We start from the raw sequence: 23,169 nt of genomic DNA, 5'->3' as shown, positions 1-23,169 counted from the left end.
AAGGAAAGTTAGGAGTTTGGGATTAAGATATACTCACTATTATACATAAAATAGATAATCAATAAGGACCCACAGTATAGCACAGGGAACTCTACTTAAGAGTCTGTAATGACCTGGAGTTCCCATTGTGGCTCAGCAGAAACCAACCTGACTAGTCTCCATGAGGATGCAGGTTTGATCCCTGACCTCACTCAGTGGGTTAAGGATCCAGCATTGCCACGATCTGTGGTGTAGGTCCCAGACATGGCTCAGATCCCGAGTTGCTATGGCTGTGGCATAGGCCAGCAGCTACAGCTCCGATTTGACCCCTAGCCTGGGAACCACCATATGCCGAGAGTTTGGCCCAAAGAAGACAAGGAAATAAAGAAAGGGGTGGGGGCGGGGAGGGAGAAAACAGACACTCAGAAAAAGTTAAGTGCCCCGCCTAATATCACAACGCTAGGAGGTAATGTCATGTCTAACCAGGTCGCTGCCAACCCCGTGCATCATAGAGACTGTGGTTTTCCCTCGCACTCCAAGAGGATTTTAAGTCAGAATCTTTGAGACTGTTTCTTTTCATAGATCAGAGTTGCCCACGAGCTAAATCCGTTTTGCTGGGAGTCTTCTCTGTGGTGCACTTGGCATTTTTGTGGCACCCACGTGACTCCTTTGTGCCCAACTTTGTTGCTGGGGGCCTTCTCTCAGATCCAGGAACAGCCTCCTTCACAGAAACCATGGCTGTTCCCTGCTCTAAATTTGTGATAAATCTCTCCAGAGGCAAGCATCCTCTTCCTGATGGGCCCTGTGCCACGACTGGTCTCTTGAGAAACTGGACATTCAGGTACCCGTTGCCAAGAAAGAAATTGGAGTCATTAAACTTGAAAATGTGACACATTAGAGGGCCAGCCACTCACCAGCTGATACTTGGAGGGTTGTAAATGCACTGATGGACTGGGGGGTGAGGGTTGGCTTATGCACACTGAAGTATATGGAATAATTGGCCGATGGGGACCTGCTGTAGAGCCCAGGGAACTCCTATATGGAAAAGAAATGGAGAGAATGAATATATATATGTATGACTGGGTCACTTTGTTATACAGCAGAAATTATCACAGCCTTGTAAATCAACTTTAAAAAAAGAAGGAAAGCATGGAGTTTCTGTTGTGGCACAGTGGTTAACAAATCTGACTAGGAACCATAAGGTTGCGGGATCAATCCCTGCCCTTGCTCAATGGGTTAAGGATCTGGTGTTGCTGTGAGCGGTGGTGTAGGTCACAGATGCGGCTCGGATCCCGAGTTGCTGTGGCTCTGGTGTAGGCCGGCGGCTACAGCTCCGATTCGACCTCCAGCCTGGGAACCTCCATATGCCTCGGGTGCAACCCTAGAAAAGGCAAAAAGGCAAAAAATAAAAAATAAAAAAAGAAGGAAAGCATGAAAATGCACTGAACTGTCTTGGCTTCTTCTTCAGTGAAGTCAGATTCAGCAGCTCGGGTTTTTCCCGTATCTTCCAGCCTTACATTTCTGTGGTTGGGGGGAAAGGGCTGGGGTGAATTGTGCTTAAAAGAGACAGAGGGTTAGAAACTACTTTCTTCTCTGCAAGGTCTTATTTCTGGAACAGTTGATCCAGGTGTTTCAACATCGGTAAACATTGTGTTATGTATCCTTTGGCTCAAAGACATCAGTTTTCTAACATGAAGCCTATGGAGTTCCCATTGTGGCTCAGCGGAAATGAACCTGACTAGTATCCATGAGGACGCAGGTTCAATCTCTGGCCTCGCTCGGTGGGTTAAGGATCTGGGGTTGCCGTGAGCTGTGGTGTAGGTCGCAGACGACTCAGATCTGGTGTTGCGGTGGCTGTGGTGTAGGCTGGCAGCTACAGCTCCAATGTGACCCCTAGCCTGGGAATATCTATATGCCATGGGCGTGGCCCTAAAAAGACGAAAAAATAAAATAACATAAAGGCTATAAAGGAGTTTCCATTGTAGCTTAGTGGTGTTAAGAACCTGACTAGTGGGAGTTCCCATCGTGGCTAAGTGGTTAGCGAATCCAACTAGGAACCATGAGGTGGCAGGTTCAATCCCTGGCCTTGCTCAGTGGGTTAAGGATCCGGCTTTGCCACGAGCTGTGGTTTAGGTCGCAGACGTGGCTCGGATCTCATGTTGCTCTGGCTTTGGTGTAGGCCGGCGGCTACAGCTCTGACTAGACCCCTAGCCAGGGAACCTCCGTATGCTGCGGGAGCAGCCCTAGAAAAGGCAAAAAGACAAAAAAAAAAAAAAAAAAAAGTAGAGGCTATTAAGGCAAGTGGCTGTGTAGGCTGCTTAAATGGACTTCAGTCGTCATGGATCAATACAGATCAGTCTGCCATCAGGAAACAGCTGATAATTATGAGCAACTCTTCCAACTCAATTAACCACCTGCAGAAACTAGGTTTGGATTTGGACTTGTGTTTAAATGCTAGAATCTCCTGTGTGTTGTGTGTGTGTGTCTTTTTAGGGCCGCAACCAGGGCATATGGAGGTTCCCAGGCTAGGGGTCAAATCAGAGCTGCAGCTGCCAACCTGCACCACAGCCACAGCAACACCAGATCTGAGCCATGTCTTTGACCTACAGCTCACGGCAATGCCACATCCTTCACCGACTGAGCAAATCCTGATCCGGCCAGGGATCAAACCCAAGCCCTCATGTACGCTAGTCAGGTTCAGTATGCTGAGTCACTAGAATCTCCTTTAAAATGAGGGAGAAGGCGTTCCCGACGTGGCGCACAGTGAAAACGAATTGGATTAGGAACCATGAGGTTGTGGGTTCGATCCCTGGCCTTGCTCAGTGGGTTAAGGATCCGGTGTTGCTGTGAGCTGCGGTATAGGTCGCAGACGCAGCTCAGATCCCACGTTGCTGTGGCTGTAGTGTAGGCTGTAGCTTTAGCTCCGATTTGACTCCTAGCCTGGGAACGTCCATATGCCGCAGGTACAGCCCTAGAAGGACAAAAAAGACAATAAATAAATAAATTAATTAATTAATTAAAATAAAATGATTTTATGAATTAAAATAATTAATTAAAATTAATTAAAATAAAATAAAATTAAAATACAATTCCAGAGCACAGTACATCTCTTCCAGGTTTACAGTAAAGGTATTCTCTTCATCATGGTTAGAAATGCATGAATTCAAAGAAAACTACGCACAATGGGTTATGATGGTTAATGATTGCCATCCATCAGCTGGGAGAGGCGGGGGAGAATGGGGCAAAATATCTTCCATTCCTGAAATCTGATCTTCCCCCACAGTCCTGCTCTAACCGGTTTGACAAACAGGGAACCTAAGCTTTGGGAAGCCTCCCAGTGATTAGCCAGTGAGTAGGTGGCTGGTCCGTGGTAGAAACGCAGAGCTCCTCCTTTTCCAATTTACCGAGTGTTGCCTACAGCACAACCCCCGGCCCCACCCCCTGCAGATGTCTGAGAGCAGGGAAGGAAATTCAGGAACATTCTGTGTTCAACCCTAAGACCTTTCCTGAGCACACGTCACACAGAGACACAACTCCAGTCCAACCGAGATTTTTTGTTGTTGTTGTCTTTTTGTCTTTTTGCCTTTTCTAGGGCCGCACTCATAGCATATGGAGGCTCCCAGGCTGGGGGTCGAATCGGAGCTGTTGCCGCCGGCCTACACCAGAGCCACAGCAACACCAGATCTGAGCTACGTCTTCGACCTACACCACAGCTCACGGCAACGCCAGATCCTGAGCGAGGCCAGGGATCGAACCCGCGCCTCATGGATCCTAGTCAGATTCGTTAACAACTGAGCCACAATGGGAACTCTGCCATCGAGATTTTAATAAAATCTAAGAAATGCAATCTGCATCCAGGAAGAAAGATGTGCCTGGCAGCAGTGACCTTTTAGAGAAAGGTCAAGTAGATTTTTCCTCAAGGCTTTTTAGGATATTTGGATCCAAGTTTTCTGATGATTTTTCTAAATACAGTACTGAGAATTTAACACCTGCCTTATTCGAAGGAGCATTTCAGGACTTGGCCTCCAAAGATAAATATTAATAATGGCCAGTGTTTATTTGGTGCGTTATTTCTAAGGACCTGTTTAAATACCACAGGTGGTATGCAAGGGGATTTTTAGGTCCTATCAGATGAATGTTTAACCTAAAGATTTTTTTTTCCCACTGTACAGTAAAGGAATCAGGTTATCCTTACATGTATACATTACATTTACTTTTTTTCCCCCACCCTTTGTTCTGTTGCAACATGAGTATCTAGACATAGTTCTCAATTAACCTAAAGTTTTTATAAATATACACACACATGCACACACACAAGGGATGGAGTAAATATATATATACTTTTTTTTTTAGGGCCACACCTGCGGCATATGGAAATTTCCAGGCTAGGGGTCAAATCGGAGCTACAGCTGCCAGCCACAGCCACAGCCACGCCAGATCCAACCCGTTTCTGTGACCTATGCTTCCTCTAGCAGCAATGCTGGATCCTTAACCCACTGAGCGGGGCCAGGGATTGAACCTGAATCCTCATGGATACTAGCCGACTTCATTTTCCACTGAGCCACAAGGAGAACTTCTAATTATATATTTGAAAACATAATCAGCTCACCAACTCCATGCTTTAATGAATATGGTTGCTTGGGATGAAGCTAAGCTTTTGAAATGGTTTAAGTGAAATTAACTAAAATATTTAAGTAAAATAAGAGTACAGGCACTAATCAAATATGGCTGAGGTTTTGCAAGTAATAATTTGGTGCTCGTTATAATGTTTCAGACACTTTGCTGAATAAAGGACTGTGGATTCTGCTCCATCTCTTGTTTCTTCAAAAGCTCGTTAATCATATCTTTGAATTGGTGGACCTGAAGCCACTTGGGTTTGGTTTTGTTTTCTGGACATTTTACCCTTTGAACTAAATCCTCTTAGAGTTTGGATTTTGCAGGATTATTGGCAGATGTCTGAAATGCTCCTGCTTTAACCAGTGGGCTTTGGAACTTGTTCGGTGGTAAGGTAGCAGCTCACACCCATTCATGTGTGCTGCTTATGCGCTTCTCTTCCCAACTCTGCATCCAGGGAGAACACTTTGGTAGCTTGAAACTGGCCGTAGTGAGAGTATTTACACCATAGTTATAGGCAAATGCTATAAATTAGGGTTTGTTCCCCCCCCCCGGAGAATCAGTTGTTATACATTTACCAAAATAAAACGTTATTTAACCCTATTTTAAAATCTCCCAGCCATAAATCACTGGGTCCCTTGAACAAGCAGAAACATCCACCTACACCTCTGCCAGGACACTGAGAGCAGCAGAGTGCAGCATAATGGAACCTCCATAAGGGGCAGGCTTTTTAGGTATTTCCTTTTTCAAAACTCTTCTTCCAATCAAAACATCCTCTTTGGTTACTTGGCCAAGAATGATACTTTTTTTTTTTTTTTTTTTTTGTCTTTTTGCCTTTTCTAGGGCCGCTTCTGCAGCATATGGAGGTTCCCAGGCTAGGGGTCCAATCAGAGCTGTAGCCACTGGCCTACGCCACAGCCACAGCAACACGGGATCCGAGCCATGTCTTCGACCTACACCACAGCTCATGGCAAAGCCGGATCCTTAACCCACTGAGCGAGGCCAGGGATTGAACCTGCCACCTCATGGTTCCTATTTGGATTCGCTAACCACTGAGCCGTGACAGGAACTCCCAGGAGTGGTACTTCTTAAAGAGCTACCAGGATTGCATATTTTCTAAATGACCCCAGGAAATCCTCTCTACTCTTTGTTTGTTTTTTAGGGCCAAACCTGAAGCATGTGGAAGTCCCCAGGCTAGGGGTTGAATCAGAGCTGCAGCTGCAAATATATGCCACAACCTCAGCAGCAACAGGGGATCTGAGCTGCCTCTGCAACCTACACCACAGCTCATAGCAACGCCAGATCTTTAACCCACCAAGCAAGGCCAAGGATAGAACCTGTATCCTCATGGATACTAGTTGAGTTTGTTACTGTTGAGTCACAATGAGAACTCCCATATTCTTTTTTTTTTTTTTTTTTTTTCGTCTTTTTGCCTTTTCTAGGCCCACTCCCAGGGCATATGGAGGTTCCCAGGCCAGGGGTCTAATCAGAGCCATAGCCACCAGCCTACGCCAGAGCCACAGCAACACAGGATCTGAGCCGCATCTTCAACCCACACCACAGCTCACAGCAATGCTGGATCCTTAACCCACTGAGCAAGGCCAGGGATTGAACCCGCAACCTCCTGGTTCCTAGTCAGATTCATTAACCACTGAGCCCCGACGGGAACTCCCCCACAGTTCTTATTCATAACCATGATGGATGGAACAGGCTCTGGGCCCTGAGGGACCTGGCTCTCTAACCTGTTGGCCAAGTCCTGCGAAAGGCTTTGGCAGTTGTAGAAGGTCTAAGTGTGAATGCACTTGGACTCAGTGTTTCTCTTTGCTTCAGGGCACAACACAGGCTACTTTTATCACATTCTGCCCCAGGAGATAAGGTGACTTCACTGACTGGTAACAGTGGGCACGTGGGATTCTGACCACTCTTTCTCCTCTGTTTCTCCGTGCTTCGAATCTTACCAGGTCAGGAATCTCAGGAAGGTAGAGTCCAGAATATACAGGCCCATATATGGCTGACTTGGGGCTACTTGCTGCCAAGAGATCTTACTACCATTTATTTAGTGTACTGAGTGTATAAACATAAGTCCGTACCTCACCAAGCAACTGAATTGGATTCCCTTCCTCTCTGCTCCAGTATCACCCTCTCATCTTGCCCCAGACCCATGAAGTCCTGAGAAAGAAAACAAATTCAGCATTTGAAGACTAGATTCCGGAGTTCCCGTCATGGCTCAGTGGTTAACGAATCCGACTAGGAACCAAGAGGTTGCGGGTTTGATCTTAGGCCTTGCTCAGTGGGCTAAGGATCCAACATTGCCGTGAGCTGTGGTGTAGGTTGCACACGAGGCTCGGATCCCACGTGGCTGTGGCTCTGGCGTAGGCCAGTGGCTACGGCTCCAATTGGACCTCTAGCCTGGGAATCTCCATATGCCACGGGAGCGGCCCTAGAAAAGGCAAAAAGACAATAAATAAATAAATAAATAAATAAATAAATAAATAAATAAATAAATAAAAAATGGAGACTAGATTCCAATCCTTCAAGCCTCTCTCCACGCATCCATCCTCACCCACTGAGCTTTATCAGTTAGGATTGCATTCCGTTGTATGGGCCAGAAACTCAGGAACTGTGCCTTAAACAAGTAAGGGGATCATTTTCTCATTATGCAAGATGTCCAGAGGGGGAGGCCCAGAGCCGGTGCAGTGAATGAGGGAGACCATGAGAAACTGAGGATCTGGAAATTCCTATTGTGGCTCAGCCTGACTAGGAACCATGAGGACGCAGGTTCGATCCCTGGCCTTGCTCAGTGGGGTAAGGATCCGGTGTTGCCATGAGCTGTGGTGTAGGTCATAGACGTGGTTCGGATCCCATGTTGCTGTGGCTGTGGTATAGGTCGGCAACTATAGCTCCGATTTGACCCCTAGCCCTGGAACCTCCATATGCTGCAGATCCAGTGGCCCTAAAAAGACAAATAAAATAGAATAAAATAAAAAATTAATTAATTAATTAAACAAGAAAGAGAAAAAACCTTTCTCTGGTACTCTTACCTAATTCAGGACTCTTTCAGACAAATCACCCACCATGTCTTATCTCTCTATTAGCCATGGTCAAAACCCAGCCTATACTGGAATTCCCATCATGGCTCAGCAGTAACAAATCAGACTAGCATCTGTGAGGATGCAGCTTCAATCCCTGGCCTCGCTCAGTGGGTTAAGCATCTGGCGTTGCCGTGAGCTGTGGTGTAGGTCGCAGACATGGCTTGGATCTGGTGTGGCTGTGGCTGTGGCTGTGGCAGAGGCCAGAAGCTACAGCTCCGATTGGACCCCTGAACTGGGAACTTCCAGATGCTGTGAGTGCAGCCCTAAAAAAAAAAAAAAAAAAAAAGACAAAAAATAAAATAATAAAACCCAGCATATAAGTTCCCTGTTAAGCCCAGGGTTTCCTACACTATACCACGCTCCACCGATGCAAACTCTCACTCTTCTCCTGCTTCCCCAAACTTTGGGCAGCTCCCTTCACCTACAAGCCCTTCCCTGAGGTGGAGCGTCTCCTGTGACCTTCTCAGGTGAGGGGTCTCTTCATCTTATACCCAGGGAAGCTCAGGGAACTTCCCACCATTCAAATGAGACACAATGAGGCTCACACTTTGGGCCCATTCTGAGAAGTCGGTGCTATTTCCAGACCTCCTTGTCCAAACCTTCCAGTCGTGTTCTTTCCAAACCCCTGAACCTCTGGCCAGAACCACCATTCAGAAATCAGAGTAAAGCCTTGTTATTTCACCTAATTTTCCCTTGTAGGAACGTCAACAAAGAGGTACACTGCTCAAAATCCTGCCAACTGGGAGGGGTTCCCGTTGTGGCTCAGCGGTAATGAACCTGACTAGTATCCATGAGGACATGGGTTCGATCCCTGACCCTGCTCAGCAGGTTAAGGATCCAGCGTTGCTGTGAGCTCTGGTGTCAGTCACAGACATGGCTTGGATCCCACATTGCTGTGACTGTGGCATAGGCCTCAGCAGCCGCTCTGATTCAACCCCTCATCATATTCGACTTCCATATGCCACCGGGGCAGCCCTGAAAAGTAAAAAAAAAAAATGAAAAATAAATAAATCCTGCCAACTGAAAGAATTTCCTTTCCTCACTACCACCATGTGGATGTTTTTCACTGTCCACGCCTGGAGGAGGCTGGCAAGTCTCGAAGGACCATCTATGAACAGGATCAAGCTGTGTTTGGTTCAGTTTGGGTTTGGTTTGGTTGGGTTGGGTTTTTAGACGTCAGTCATAGGGAGCTCTCCACGGAGCCCCAGTGTGGGCTGAAGGAAGGACAGAGGGGTGGACAGTGCAGGCGTGTTAGAAAGTCTGAATCACAGGGTCGTGAAACCTATTTGTGTCCTCCAAGCCTGCCCAGACCTACTCCTACCCCTTCTCCTACGTCTACTCCTCCTCCAAGCCTGCCCAGATCTACTCCTTCTTACCCCTGATGACTGAGACCTGACTTCTTAGCAGGAGTCCGGGTGGTCAGGTCATGATCATGCATCTAGATTTAAGCCCCAGAGCAAGTCAGCAACTGTTTCTCAAAGGAAAATTGTTCCTTGCTTACAGGAGTATGACGTTGCTCTGTATTCCTTGGGGCTCTTTGTGATGATCAGGATGTGCCATGAGCTTCATATATATTCTGATAGGCCACAGGATAGAGAAAGCATGTTCTGAGCCAAAAGAGAAAAATTAAAGCCAGCCTATTGGAGCGTCATGTCTTATTCTGGACTCCATACAAAGCTGATAGCTCAGGGGTCCACTTGTAAACTGATCCAAACAAACACCCAGTATCCAAAGAGGCTCATTATGCATCATGCCTCTTTCTTGGTGGTAGGAAAAATAACATTAAACAGAATTTGTTTCCGGCTGAGAAAGGGTAATAGCCTAAGAGCCCCCAAACCGCTGGGACTCTGGAAACTTTACATAAATTATTTTGCAATATCTTTGACTCACATGCCTTATGAGAGTAACTAAAGAACGTGCTACTTCCTATTCTCCACAGGCTATCAGTCTAATGTCATCAATGCCCGGATTAGTGGTATACACTTTTTAAAATGATAGTTTTGTTGCGATCTTTATGGATGAGATGGGGCACGGAGTCAGAGTTGATACATCCCAGTGGCAAGATGGCAAACGTATATTGCTGACCCACTGGATGAAAGCAAAGTAGTTCCCGAGTTCTCCACTTATTAAAAGAGATCAAAAATATGCCAGCCAGGAGTTCCCGTTGTGGCTCAGTGGTAATGAACCCAAATAGCAACCATGAGAATGCGGTTTGATCCCTGGTCTCCTGCAGTGGGTTAAGGATCTGGCGTTGCCATGAGCTGCAGTGTAGGTTGCAGACACGGCTCTGATCTGGCATTGCTGTGGCTATGCTGTAGGCCCGGCAGCTACAGCTCCAATTCAACCCCTATCCTGGGCACTTCCATCTGCCATGAAGACAGCCCTAAAAAAAAAAAGTATATATATATATATACATATGCCAGCTAGATAGCTGCCCATTAGATCTGCTCCAGTAATAAAATTCAGTGTGGATGAGCATTCACAGTGGAAATCACAAATTAATTAAATTTATAATTTATCATCATTATACAGGACCATTCCTCTTTTTTTGCATTTGCCAAACTTGTAAACATATCAGAATGCAATAAAGAACCATTAAACCTGTGTATTCCAATGTTTGATTGTAACATAATCTCTGAAATTCCCCCAGAAATAGAATCTTGTTTTCCATACACCCTCCAAGGAGTTGAGCCAATTACTCTGATCAGTAAACTACAATGACATTCTTATGAATGGCATTTATTTAATCTCATCATATAATAGTTTTCCTAATAAAACAGCCACAATTATTGGAGGAGGGGGACACCAGAAGAAGATGTATGTTATAATATCATCCTTTTATTGGTGGCACTCAGCTTCACCTTCATTCGAGGGGCTCCAGATTTTTTTTTTCTTTTTCAGGTACACCCACAGCATATGGAAGTTCCTGGGCCAGGGACTTAAACTTGAGCCACAGCTGTGACCTATGCCACAGCTGAGGCAACATTGGATCCTTAACCCACGGCACTGAGCCAGGGATTGAACCCACGATGCTCTAGAGACAACACCAGATCCTTAACTCGCTGCCCCACAGCAGTGTTGGGCTTCAAGGCCTCTTCAAGGAAAATGAACTCAAAGCCTTTGGCCAAGACAAGAATCACCAGACCCTTATCATCGCCCCACCCCTCTCATTGTAATGTCCCCTCCCCCACCTCGAGCCACCTGCCCTACTCCTTCCTGCCCCTACTAGGAAAATATGTGTTCCACTCCTCACCCCGCCTCTATAGGGTCTTATATGCCTCCAACCAGCCAGCAAGTGTATCCTAAGACCCCACTTTCCCCAACCAATCAGCAGGTCAGCAGGTGTATGGCGAGACCTCTCTTCTCCCCAGGTTATAGAAACAGACACGACCAAGCGCTCTGCGTGACAATCAGGAGATCGGGCCCCTGCACTTGCAGCTTCTCTCATCTGAAACTCTTCCTTCTCTTCAGGGTCGGCTCCCCCTGATTGTCAGGAAGTTGTCCCACTGCACCTGCAGCTTCTCTTATCTCAATAAAAAGAGTTCTCCCCACTCCGCCATGCTCATAAACTCTTCTTTCTTTTCACCCCAACACGAGTCCAGAAATGCTTTTCTGACCCACGTGCACAGACCACGCCAAGCAGGAACTCCAAGGGCTCTCGCTTTTTTGAATGATTCGTATCATGGCATGGGATAGGAAGGCTTATTCTCAAATGCAATGGCTTGAGCCAAACATCCCTTTCCCTTCATCCATGGACTGCCTCTTGATTTCATTTCTAAGGGCCCTGTAATTTAAAAACCCCAGCCAGAAATGTATACATGCCTGATAACCTCTTAAATTCTTCACACCAGGCCTGCCCTGCTGCCTAAGGGGATGACTCTACTCACGTGGCCTCTGCTATTCCTTGAACTCAGGCATTCCGAGCTTTTTTCAGCCACACCAAGATCAAGGAGCCTGCCTCCATTGTAACATACTTCATCAGCATTTTCTATCTCTCAAGGACAGGTTGTAAAGCTCTTTTAAAATAGTGGGGTACTTCTCTCAACAGAGCATCATGGCAAGGATAGAGGGACAGTCCCCTCAGTTCTATCTGGGGACGTAATAAGGGGGCGGCAAGGCATTCGTGATAGATTCAGTTAGGCATCTGTTATACAAATTCCCTTTTTTTTTTTTTTTTTGCTTTTTAGGGATGTACCCACGGCATATGGAGGTTCCCAGGCTAGGGGTATAATGGAAGGTATAACTGCCAGCCTATGCCAGAGTCACAGCAACACCAGATCCGAGCCGCATCTGCGACCTACACCACAGCTCACAGAAATGCCCAATCCTTAACCCACTGAGCGAGGCCAGGGATCAAACCCACGACCTCATGGTTCCTAGTCGGATTCGTTTCCATTGCGCCACAATGGGAAATCCTTTTTTTGTTGTTGTTACACAAATTCTTAAAATTACTGATCCAACATGATTAAGACTCTTAATGGTCTTTCTGTGTCCTTTAGTAAAGACCAGCATCTAATCCAAGATTATACAAATTAATCTAGAAAACAAATAGAAACACAGCTGGTTAACTAACCCTAGCATAATTTATGCTGAATCTCTAGTAAGTACACCCAAATGAATACTTTGAGTCCCATCCCTGGTGAAACATCCTCGAAATCCATTTCAAAAATATCCACCTAGACTTTTTATTTATTTATCTTTAGGGCCAAAAGTGCAGCACACAGAAGTTCCCAGGCTATGGGTCCAATCTGAGCTGCAGCTTCAGGCCTAAACCACAGCCATAGATAGCAACACCAGATCCAAGCCACATCTGTGACCTGCACCACAGTGCACAGCAACCCTGGATCCTTAACCCACTGATGGCGCCAGGGATTGAATTCCCATTGTCATGGATACTAGTTGAGTTTTTTACCACTGAGCCACAACTAGACTTCCCACCTAGACTTTTAATGATATAAATTTACAAATTCTTGCAGGTTGTGCTAAACAGAGCATCTAAATTTTGGACTTCATCCTCCCAGCCATATTGTGTTTAATCCTGGTGATCTTTAGAGCCAATAAAAGTTGGGACATGTGAAAAAATATTATCTTTCTTCTACATAGAAGATGCGGCTTTCTCTGTCAAGGGAAATGCTGACTTTAGAAAGTTTAGAGAATCCTGAAAGCACTTTGTTTTTGTTTATTGTCTTTTTTGTGTGTGTGTGTGGCCTCACCTGAGCTGCACCAAGGCTAGGGGTCTGATCGGAGCTACAGTTGCTGGCCCACACCAGAGCCACAGCAACTCAGGATCCAAAGCACGTCTGTGACCTACACCACAGCTCACAGCAACGCTGGATCCTTAACCCACTGAACAAGGCCAGGGATCGAACCCTCGACCTCAAGGTTCCTAGTCGGATTCATTTCCACCGTGCCCCGACAGGAAGTCCTTGTCTTTTTAAATTTTATTGAAGTATATTTATAATGTGTTAATTTCTGCTTTATAGCAAGGTAACTCAGTTATATATTCTTTTCCATTATGGTTTGTCATAAAATATTGAATATATTTCCCTATGCTTTACAAATAGGACCTTGTTGTTTGTCCATCCTATGTACAATAGTTTGCCTCTGCTAATCCCAAACTACCAATCTTCCCTCCCCCACACGCCTCTCCCCCTTGGCAACCACAAGTCTGTTCTCTATGTCTATGAGTCTGTTTTTGTTTCATAGATATGTTGATTTGTGTGTCATACTTTAGATTCCATGTAAAACTGATATCATGTAGTCTTTCTCTTTCTGACTTACCTCACTTAGTATAACCATTTCTAGGTCCATCCAGGTTGCTGCAAATGGCATTATTTTATTCTTTTTAATGGCTGAGTAATATTCCATTGGATACATACACCACATCTTCTTTATCCATTCATCTGTTGATGGACAATTAGGTTGCTTCCATGTCTTGGCTATTGTAAATAGTGCTTCTTTGAACATAGGAGTGCATGTATCTTTTTTTTTTTTTTCTTTTTTTTTGCTTTTTAAGGCCACACTTGCCGCATATGAAGGTTCCCAGGCTAGAGGTCAAGTCAGAGCTACAGCTGCCGGCCTATGCCACAGACACAGCCAGGCAGGGTCTGAGCCGTGTCTGCAAACTACACCACAGTCCACAGCAATGCTGGATCCTTAACCCACTGAGTAAGCCCAGGTATCAAACCCTCAACCTCATGGCTACTAGTCAGATTCATTTTCACTGCACCACGATGGGAACTCCAAGAGTTCATGTATCTTTTCAAATTATAGTTTTGTCCGGGTATATGCCCAGGAGCAGGATTGTTGTATCACATGGCAACTCTATTTTTAGTTTTTTGAAGGATCTCCATATTGTTTTCCATAGTGGCTGCACCAATTTATATTCCCACCAACAGTGTGAGAGAAAATCCTTGAAAAGCACTTTGAACCTTGCCATATCTCCCATTCCAATTACTGGGGTCCCTGGTCAAAGCCCTAAGGTTTAATAAGAGACCTGGTCAGATCATGAATTAAACTGGTGCATAAATGAGCAATCTGCAGAGTCAGTCTGGGCATTTTATTTTTAGCTATTTTAGCCCCACATCTACAAGCTAAAACAAGCTACAAATACTTGGTGTTTTTCAAGCACTTTGGGCCATAACCTACCTTATTCACATAAAATAAATTTTCTATCACAAATAAGTTCACATATACATATAATTGAATACAAAAATGACATGAAAGATTTCTTACTCTAACTTTGCTATTTTTCTCTTCTGTTATATGCTATCTTTAAACCCTTGGTCATGACCACACAATACACATTTCAACGACGATCCCATAAAGATTCTGAGTTTTATCCCATGTTTTGAGGGAATAATTTCAAAGTTTGATACAGTTATTAAAATAATCAATGATATTAAAAACCATCCTATTCCTATGCCCCCAGAATTTCTCCTTCTCTTAATATTGATTTAATAATGAATTCTAATAAAGCCTTTTCCTTGAAGAGCTATAAACTGCAACCCATTCATTCATTTTCATTCATTCTCTTTCTCATCGATTTTTGTATGATTCAGGATTCTTTGAATACAGATAACAAAAATGAATTCTGAATGGCCCAAGTTAGAGAAAGAGCTTATTAGGAATTTAGAGATGTTCCCAGATGCAGATATTCACCAGGGTAAATTGTATCATCAGAAGAGCCACCCAGTTTTGGAGTTCCCGTCGTGGCGCAGTGGTTAACGAATCCGACTAGGAACCATGAGGTTGCGGGTTCGGTCCCTGTCCTTGCTCAGTGGGTTAAGGATCTGGCGTTGCCGTGAGCTGTGGTGTAGGTTGCAGACGCGGCTCGGATCCCGCGTTGCTGTGGCTCTGGCGTAGGCCGGTGGCTACAGCTCCGATTGGACCCCTAGCCTGGGAACCTCCATATGCCGTGGGAGCGGCCTGAGGAATAGCTATAAAGACAAAAAAAAAAATAAAAAATAAAAAGGAAGAGCCACCCAGTTTAAAACGAGGGTCCAAGGAAAAGTCTAGTTCAGCCAACCGCAGAGCCCCTTTTTCCGGCATCTCAGACGTATGTCCCCTGCCCCATTCTCAGAACAGGGGCTGCTGAATGTCAGAAGTCTGGGACTGGGCACTGCTGGAGAACTCCAGGTATTCCACGTTCCAACAGGCACCCCTGCCCTGGCAGAGCTAATGAAAGTTGGGGCGGGCGGCATGCTCAGTGCTAAGTCCTCTTTTGCTATTTTTGAGATGAGACTGAATGCTTAAAAAAATCCCCACATTGATCAGAAATGTCTAAAAACAATAGTTCTCAACCTAAAATGCCCATCAGTATGAACTGGGGTGTCACCCCAGAAGGGATGCCCACAGTCACTAAGCAGCCCTTCCCCTTTCCTGAGCTGCTCTCTTTTCCACGAACATATAGAAAACATTTTTTTTTTTCTAAAGTGAAACCAGGAGTTCCCATGATGGCACAGTGGAAACAAAGCCGACGAGTATCCATGATGATGCGGATTTGATCCCTGACCTCGCTCAGTGGATCAAGGATCCGGCGTTGCTGTGGGCTGTGGTGTAGGTTGCAGACGAGTCTCAGATCCCAAGTTGCCGTGGCTGTGGCTTAGGATGGCAGCTGCAGCTAGGATTGGACCCTTAGAGAGGGGACTTCCATATGTTGCATGTGCAGTCCTAATAAAAAAATTTTTAATAAAAATGCAACCTCAGAGGTCTTGATAGAGCCCAGATATATGTTTTGGACAGAGGGATATTTCTGAAGCACAACCAGGGTTAAAACTCACTGACTTGGAAATCAGAGCAGCCTGGAAACCAGAGTAAGGAGGCATGATCCAGCTCTGGAAAAGACAGAAGGGAGGAGGGGAGGCCAGCAAGTCCCTGAGACTGAGAGAGGAGGTGACATACAGTGGGATTGTCTATGTACAAAGTGTATTTGCCTAATAATTTCTCTTCTCTCCTCACCTTATCTTCAGATCGCCACAACTGACTGAAATTCTGCTACTGACAGTTCATCTCTGAAGTAACCTTGAATCCTAAACCCTCCTACCACTAACTTGTTAGAAAAAAAAAAAAAAAAAATTCAAGGGAAAATTCTGGGAATCAGAGACAAGTCGGGACACTTTTGATATACAGAGAGGCATGAATGTATACTGTATTGGGGATGGGGGTGGTGTATGACAGAGACCACTAGTTGCCTATGCAATATCCCTGTTTCTGTCTTCCTCACTGATGGAAGAGAAGCATAGCCCAGTTCAAAGACTACATTTCCCAGGCTTCCTTGCTGCTGGGAGTGGCCAATGAGATATAAACAGAGGTGAGGTGGTGCTCCCACCCACCTTCATAAAGGGGATGGACACAGCCAAGAGGTGCACCCCCACTTCTCTCCATCTTCTCCACAATGAATTCAGATTTAGTGGCAGAAGTGCCAAATGCCATCTTGAACCACGAGGCCATCTGAGTATGGAAGATGCTGGCTGATATGATGATGAAGAAGGACTAATGGAGCCTGGCTCCCTGATGACATGAACTTCAACTGCCTGATCTGTCTTAGACTGTCTACCAAGAAACAAACCTTAGTTTGTTTGGTTGCATACCAGTGTCTTTGGTGATATGCAGCCACGCTTAATCCTGGAGGAGAATCTGGAGTATAGCCCTATTCCTAAAGAGGCTATTTTTAGGAGAGACTCTCAGAAGGAGCACTCTGAAATGCCTTTTTTTTTTTTTTCTCTTTTTCTCTTTTTGTCATTTCTTGGGCCGCTCCCACGGCATATGGAGGTTCCCAGGCTAGGGATCAAATTGGAGCTGTAGCCACCAGCCTACACTAGAGCCATAGCAACACAGGATCCGAGCCACATCTGCAACCTACAGATGCCAGCTCCTTAACCCACTGAGAAAAGCCAGCGATTGAACCCGAAACCTCGTGGTTCCTAGTCGGATTCGTTAACCACTGGGCCATGACGGGAACTCCCTATCAGCTATCATTCTTGTTGCCTTCAAAGTTCTTCCATTACAGTTGGCTGAAGTATACTGTTATCACCTCTTAAAGACAAATAAATGTAAAGGACAAATCACAAATAAAAAGAAAACTCCAAAAGAAAAGTGACCCTCAATAAATCCTTGGGAGAAGAAAATTTTTTTTCAAACCTTGACAGAAATCAACTTCCACAAACTATGGTTGTTTCGGAAGAACTTTTTTTGTCCATGTACAGAATTCAAAAAACTGATTTAACAAGAATTGGAGTTCTGCTTTAAAACTCTATTCTGGTAATAGCAAGCTCTGCAGATATTATGCTATTGGATAAGGGAGCTCCGCTGTTTCTAGGCAACAGACCAGAAGCAACAAAGAAGAACTAAGCAAACAACTCAAGCTCAAGGGCTGTGAATTCCATCTCCCACTTTGATTCTATGACCTTGAATAAGTCACCTGCTCCAAGCGCCTTTGGCTCCCCGTGCTGCTAAGTGAGGCTAACAAATTCAGCCTTGTTCTGAGAAGCCACTTCTAGAAGCAACCTGCCAATAAAATGTATAATTAAAATGTGTGATAGAACTGTATTTAGCCATTAACATAATTGTCTCGCCATTAATATACATGTGTGGTCTTGGTGTTCATGCATTAATTATTAAGAATTCTTCAATCAGCGTCTTCCTGAATATAAAGTAGGGCCAAATCTGTGTTCTACATTAAAATTAAAAAATACATACATCTCAAGGGATCCCAGATCTAAGAGCTATAATTTATACGAGGACGCAAATTCCTTTAATGTAATTGTTCCACTGCCCATAGTTATTTCAGACTAAATTAAGCTTAATTTAGCTAGATCCTGCAAGTCTTTACCACTTCAGTGGGGAGGATGGCCTGCAATGCCTTAAGTTTCATGTATCACTCCAGCATAACTAATTGTTATCATCGTGCTTATTATTAACCATAAAATGATGAAGCTGTGACTAATTATTTAATAGAGTAGTTGAGTGCCTGTAAACATTGAGAGGCCCTCTTATTTCTCTTGAATTATTATTTAATTCAGCAGCAAACGTGAAGTTCAATCTCACTATACATCTGCTTTCATTGTGATGGGGATGAAAGAAAAAATGTATTCATCCAAAATTAGAGATAAAACCAGCAGACTTACTGCCTGCTCTTTTCTTCTGAGGAATAACCAATAGTAAAGCCTGCATGGGGTCTGATCTGGTTATTTCTGTTGAGACATTGGAGAAAAGAGAGACACTGCAAGTGACCAAAGAGAAAAAAACCTGATTATTAATGATTAATGACTAGCATATCTATTTCCCTCAGTCATGACAGTAACTCAGAATTTCCCACCCAGTTTTTATTTTCTTGGATTCCTTTTTATGACCACCTCTGGGAAAAGCTCTTCAGTCAGAGTGTTAAGCAAAGAGTTCCCTCCGTAGCTCAGCAGTAAGGAACCCAACTAGGATCTGTAACGATTCGGGTTCAAACCCTGGCCTCTCTCAGTGGGCTAAGGCTCCAGAGTTGCCATGAGCTGTGGTGTAGGTCACAGATGCATCTCAGATCTGCCTTTGCTGTGGCGGTGCCGTACGTAGGCTGGCGGCAGCAGCTCCGATTAGACCCCTAGCCTGGGAACCTCCATATGCTGCAGGTGGGGCAAAAAGACAACAAAAAAAGAATGTTGAACAGAAGCACCTCTGAGTGGAGACTGAGAACAGAGTAGGGAAGACTTCCTCATTTTCTGTATTGGTTTTTGTTTGTTTATTTTGTTTTTTCTTTTCTTTTTAAGCATTTTTAAATTGAAGTATAGTTGATTTACAAGATCAGGTTAGTTTCAGGTATACAGCACAGTGATTCAGTTTTATATGTCTATAAGATTCAGTTATATACACCGAATCACAGTGATTCAGTTAATTATATAAGCATGTATATGTATGTATATATTCTTTTCAGATTCTTTTCCCTTATAGTTATTACAAAATATGAGTATAATTCCCTGTGCTATATCCTTTTTTTTTTTTGTCTTTTCTAGGGCCGCACTCGCGGCATATGGAGCTTCCCAGGCTAGGGGTTTAATCGGAACTGTAGCTGCCAGCCTACGCTAGAGCCATAGCAAGGCAGGATCCGAGCTGCATCTGCAACCTACACCACAGCTCTCGGCAACGCTGGATCCTTAACCCACTGAGCAAGGCCAGGGATCAAACCCAAAACCTCATGGTTCCTAGTCCAGATTCATTAGCCACTGAGCCACAATGGGAACTTCTCCCTGTGCTATATCTTTAAAAAATAAAACGATGTTGATTTGGAAAGAACCCGCCCCCAAGAGTATTTTACTTGGGGTGTTCCCTTTCCTCATTTTATTCATTTTTTATTTTTCTTGTCTTTTTTTTTTTTTTTTTTTTTTTTTTTTTAGGGGGCTGCACCCACGGCATATGGAGGTTCCCAGGCTGAGGTCAAATTGGGGTCAAATTGGAGCTATAGCCACCAGCCCACACCACAGCCACAGCAACGCCAGATCCGAGCCATGTCTGCGACCTAGACCACAGCTCCTGGCAACACCGGATCCTTAACCCACTGACTGAGGCCAGGGATTGAACCTGAAACCTCATGGATACTAGTCAGATTCATTTCCACTGAGCCACAAAGGAAACTCCCCCTTTCTTCATTTTAAAACCAGCTCTGGTGAGCAGAACCTTGTTTAAGTCAACAAAGTAAAGAGAGAAAGGTTAACTCTTATTTATGGAGCCCCTCCCTTCAGGTACCCAAATATCACTCACAATAGCCACTTGAAGCAGATGTGCTCTCTTTAGGAGGTTGGTGGCCTCAATGCTGGAAGGACCATGTTGAACAGAGAAGTCAATATTTGCCTTAGTTTCTGTATCCAGTTGGAAACCCAAACAAACACCTCCTGTTATCACACATGAATTGGTCTTGATGATTTTGTCATGCTATTTTGATAACAAGGTTGACATAGCCCCAGAAGGTATTGCTGGAGGGAGCCCCACACACACAGAGGTAACACACTTTTCATAAGATCACAAATGCTATGAATATGTGCTGTATGATTGCCTGCAATTCAAATAACCCATTCTTCAGGTGTTGACAGAAAAAGGCCACCACAGTGTATCTAAGGATGGAGCCACTGCCTCTCTTTACCTCCAAGTACAATTACCTGCACACAGGTGGAAGCAGGGCTCTCTTGGTAGTGGCATCTGTCTCAGAGAGAGCGAGAGAAAGAGGAGGTCCCATTGTGGCTCAGCAGGTAAAGAACCCAACAAATATCCATGAGGATGCAGGTTCGATCCCTGGCCTTGCTCCGTGGGTTAAGGATCCAGCGTTGCTGTGAGCTGTGGTGTAGGTGACAGATGCAGGTCAGATCCGGCATTGCTGTGGCTGTGGTGCAGGCCAGCAGCTGCAGCTCCATTTCGACTTCTAGACTGGGAACTTGAAGGCACACTCCAAAAAAAAGAACACAACTAGTATCCATGAGGATGTGGGGTTCGATCCCTGGTCTGGCTTAAGGGTCCAGTGTTGCCACAAATATGCAGCTTGGATCTGGCGTTTTGTTTCAACCCTAGCCTGGGAACTTCCATTTGCGGCAGGTGCAGCCCCAACATGAAAAAAGAGAGAGAACCGAGTTACCTCACTGAAACCCCCACCTCAAGTTCACCCTCCCAAGCACAGACCCACTTCACAAGGTTAAGGACCATTCCGTTAACAAGTTTTCATGCTAAAGGCTCTTGAAAAGATTTACTTTGCAAACAACTAATTCTTTTTTTTTTTTCTAACATAATGACTTTGTCACCCCAACTTGTGCTAAATAGCAAATAGATTGCTCAACTTCAGAGTTCAGGCAAAGCCACACTCGCAAGTTTACCCAGAGGCTCCCGTGTGGGATGATGGTGGTCCATGGTCCAGGGACTCTGAGATGTTTGGCTTTGCCTAGATACGCTGAGCAGGAAGGATGGAGAAGAGCCAGTTCCAACCACTCTTCCGTCTGTGCTGTGCAGCCTCTGTTTCCAGGCGTCTCATCACAGCTCTTTCATTTAGTCTCTGTTTTACCCAAAAGATGTTTTTCTGAGCGATCTCCTCATTTTCCTGGGCAGTTTTAGTGCAAGAAAATCACGGGCCTCTAAGATTTATAATTAATCAATTAATTAATTACAAATAAATTAATAAAAACTAACAAAATAAATAAAAGTTGGTCAAGAAAATGGAGCAGAGGGAGTTCCCGTCGTCATCGTGGCGCAGCAGGAAGAAATCTGACTAGGAACTGTGAGGTTGCGGGTTCGATCCCTGGCTTCGCTCAGGGGATTAAGGATCTGGTGTTGGCTGTGAGCTGTGGTGTGTAGGTCGCAGTCGAGGCTCAGATCTGGCATTGCTGTGGCTGTGGTGTAGGCCGGCAGCTGTAGCTCTGATTGGACCCCTAGTCTAGGAACCTCCATGTGCCACGGGTGCGGCCAAAAAATAAAATAAAATAAATAAAAATAAAACTAGAAAATGGAGCAGAAAGAAGGAAAAAACTTTCAGGGTGCCTTTCCTGCATCAACCACCACGAGCCATCATCTTCTCTTCCTTCTTAGGGACCAAAACCTTTAGTGCACCATGTACAAACGATGTTTATTTATTTTATTATTTTCTTTTCTTTTTACAGCTGCACCTGTAGCATATGGAAGGTCCCAGGCTAGGGGTCGAATCAGAGCTGCAGCTGCATCACACACCACAGCCACAGTAACACAGGATCCAACCCCCACCCTATGGACACTATGTCAGGTTCTTAACCCACTGAGCCACAACGGAAACTCCCAAAGTGTATATATATTAACCTTTGGATTCTTCTTTAGAACCTATAAAAAGTATCATTGTTAGTTGCTATACTTGGGTTTTTTGGGTTTTAGGGCAGCAGCAGTGACATATAGGAGTTCCTGGGCTGGGGATTGTCTCACGGCAATGCCAGATCCCTAACCCACTGAGCAAGGCCAGGGATCAAACCTGCGTCCTTATGGATACTGGTGGGATTCATTTCCACTGAGCCACAACAGGAACTCCCCAGTTGCTATACCTTTCAATCCATGCACACTATTTGGGCACCTTAGCACTTGTCTGAAACACAGTTCTAATTTTTCCTATTAAAATGAATGGACGTTTTTCTCCCTTTAATGACTTTTCACTTTATAGCAAGATGTGCAGGAATGAATGATACTCACCAACCAAGGGACAGGTGTACTCGTATCTGACCATGATCCATGCAAACACATTCTTGCACCTCCTCGGTGGATAGTTTCGTCTCTAATCCGGTACATTTATTGGGCCCCCAAAATGGCTGTTTTCCCTGCCTCTTTCCTTTTGGCAAGTTATTCCTGTTCCCTGGAGTTTTCTCTCTTGGCAGAGCATCCTAACCAGATCATACTCATGCTTCAACACCCTACCTGAATGCCTTCACTGGCATTGCTTCTCTGGCATTCTGATGATTCAGTTGACTGTGCCATCCCTTATTCCACATAGGCACAGCTGGCTGAATATTACCCTAAACTGGTGGACAGACCCAGGTCCTTTCTCAGGAGACTGCAAATTCTATTGTTTTCTCTCCCGACCTTCATCACCCACCCTCACAGCATTTAGCAAAGAGCAGGACAAGATGTAGACATTCAATAAATATTTCCTGAGGAGTTCCCTTCGTGGCACAGTGGTTAACGAATCCAACTAGAAACCATGAGGTTTCGGGCTTGATCCCTGGCCTTGCTCAGTGGGCTAAGGATCCGTTGTTGCCGTGAGCTGTGGTGTAGGTTGCAGACACGGCTCGGATCTGACGTTGCTGTGGCTCTGGCGTAGGCCGGTGGCTACAGCTCCAATTAGACCCCTAGCCTGGGAACCTCCATATGCCGCCAAGAGAGGCCCAAGAAATGGCAAAAAGACAATAAATAAACAAACAAACAAACAAATAAATAAATAATATTTCTTGAATTGGGATTTTCTGGAATTAGTTATTGTTTTCTAGACTAGCATACCATAGAGGCC

The 23,169-nt window shown here is 44.8% G+C and overlaps 1 long non-coding RNA gene across 1 annotated transcript in view; it reads left to right on the top strand.

The window, feature by feature from the left end:
• Positions 1-16,244, top strand: part of LOC110255609 — a 29,804-nt gene extending 13,560 nt beyond the window's left edge. The window contains exon 2 of the long non-coding RNA XR_002336150.1: positions 16,157-16,244. This is a non-coding gene — a long non-coding RNA (uncharacterized LOC110255609). The remainder of the gene's footprint in view (positions 1-16,156) is intronic.

This window comes from Sus scrofa, chromosome 10, assembly GCF_000003025.6.
Source record: "Sus scrofa isolate TJ Tabasco breed Duroc chromosome 10, Sscrofa11.1, whole genome shotgun sequence".
NCBI lineage: Eukaryota > Metazoa > Chordata > Mammalia > Artiodactyla > Suidae > Sus > Sus scrofa.
The sequence above is the reverse complement of the archived record's forward strand: the minus strand, read 5'-3'. Positions and strand labels throughout refer to the sequence as shown.